The sequence below is a fragment of the Schistocerca nitens genome, chromosome 7 (genome assembly GCF_023898315.1).
Source record: "Schistocerca nitens isolate TAMUIC-IGC-003100 chromosome 7, iqSchNite1.1, whole genome shotgun sequence".
Lineage (NCBI taxonomy): Eukaryota > Metazoa > Arthropoda > Insecta > Orthoptera > Acrididae > Schistocerca > Schistocerca nitens.
The window spans coordinates 463923913-463925935 of NC_064620.1; the positions used below are offsets into that span (position 1 = coordinate 463923913).

The 2023-nt window shown below is 45.2% G+C and overlaps 1 pseudogene; it reads right to left on the reverse strand.

Moving 5' to 3' along the window:
* Positions 1 to 368: 368 nt before the first annotated feature.
* Positions 369 to 486, reverse strand: LOC126195948 (5S ribosomal RNA; annotated as a pseudogene).
* Between the last annotated feature and the right edge of the window lie 1537 nt (positions 487 to 2023).

Below are 2023 nucleotides of genomic sequence, written 5' to 3' on the forward strand. Positions count from 1 at the left end.
TACCGTTGCTGGAAGAAATTTTCCCCAATAATATTTGACATTAAAGTGGAAAAGAAGTGGTGACGTCAAGTTCCTGATCGTTAGACTACTTTAAATTTCAACACTCTCCGCAGTGTCTCTTTGAGTGAGGGCGTGTGTCACTGTTCATGTGATATGTCCGATGGATACCACTCCGTCAGCAGGCCACAAGTGGCCCATCGGGACCATCCGACCGCCGTGTCATCCTCACTGAGGATGTGGATAGGAGAGGCGTGTAGTCAGCACACCGCTCTCCCAGTCGGTATGATGGTATTCTGTGACCGGAGCGGCTACTGTTCGGTCGAGTAGCTCCTCATTTGGCATCACGAGGCTGAGTGCACCCCGAAAAATGGCAACAGCGCGTGGCAGCCGGGATGGTCACCCATGCAAGTGCCGGCCACGCCCGACAGTGCTTAACTTCAGTGATCTGATGGGAACCGGAGTAACCACTGCGGCAAGGCCGTTGCCTCCGCTGGTTAGGGACGTTGAGATTTGGGGCCCTCTGTTGCAGGCTATGTTTCGGCATCAGATTTTAGTCTCTCCATCCTCTCATCATCATACAACACAAACTTGAAGTACAGTCACCTACGCTCAACAGGTGCACGTAACACAATGCTCACACAGCCCCCGGTAGGAGGCCATCGTGTGGTGGTAAAGAAAATCCTTCTCGATTTCGAGCCTGAGCGTACCTCTCCGGGTCTCACAACCAACCACTTCATACGGTAATCAATCATCTGCGTTGCTGTAATTACAGCAGAAATAATTTCAAATTTTGATTTATTAATTTATTTATCGTGGCAAGTGTTGGGGAATCAGGTTCTCTGTTTAATCTAACATAAAGTTTAAAATATTTAACGACATACGTATTATAATAAATCGTACATGTAAAATCGAAATACAAGAGGCTGGGCGAAAATATGGAAACACCACCAGAAGTGCATGCTTGAAAATGAGTGCAGATGTGACCCAAGCCTCCAGACGGTGCTGTTGTATTTGACCACGAACGGTATCTGTGCAACTTGCTCAATATGTTGCGAGTGTTTGGTGTTACAAAAGGCACCTTATCGAAGATTTATATCGAATCGGGGAAGATGGGAAAAAAACTATCAGCTAAGTCACAACGTGGACGTGAGTGATGAGTGATCGTGACACGTTCATTGGAGCGGATTGTGATGAAAAATAAGGCGATGACAGCTGCCAAAGTCACTGTAGAACTAGACAGTCGTATGCGAACCCTGTCAGCAGAAAAACAACGTGAAGAGAGCTCAAAAAGCAGGGAACTTCAGGACTAGCTGGAAATCCAAATCCACAATTCAGGAATACAAATGCCGGCAACAGGAAAACGTCCTGCCGAAGCCATAAATCCTGGACTATGGGGCAATGGAAGAGAATCATTTGGCAGGATGAGTCTTGTTTCACACTCTTCACAACTTTTGTCCGAGATTATCTCTGGCGTGCGCCGTTTCAAGCCTATCATACTAAGAATGAAATATGGTGGTGTCTTTGTGATGATTTGGGCGGCCATATCGTGGCATGGAAGAGGTCCGGAGATACTCGAAGGTTTCAGATGGATTGTATAATGGTAAGACCGAGATTTAGGAACAAGGTTTTAAACTGAGAAACATTTCCAGGAGCAGATGTGGCCTAAGACCACAATCTATTTGTTATGTACTGCAGATTAAAACTGAAGAAACTGCAAAAAAGTGGGAATTTAAGGAGATGGGCCCTGGATAAACTGACAGAACCAGAGGTTGTAGAGAGTTTCAGGGAGAACATCAGGGAACGATTGACAGGAATGGGGGAGAGAAATACAGTAGAAGAAGAATGGGTAGCTTTGAGGAATGAAATAGTGAAGGCAGCAGGGGCTCAAGCAGGTAAAAAGACGAAGGCCAGTAGAAATCCTTGGGTAACAGATGATATATTGAATTTAATTGATGAAAGGAGAAAATATAAAAATGCAGCAAATGAAGCAGGCAAAAAGGAATACAAACGTCTCAAAAATGAC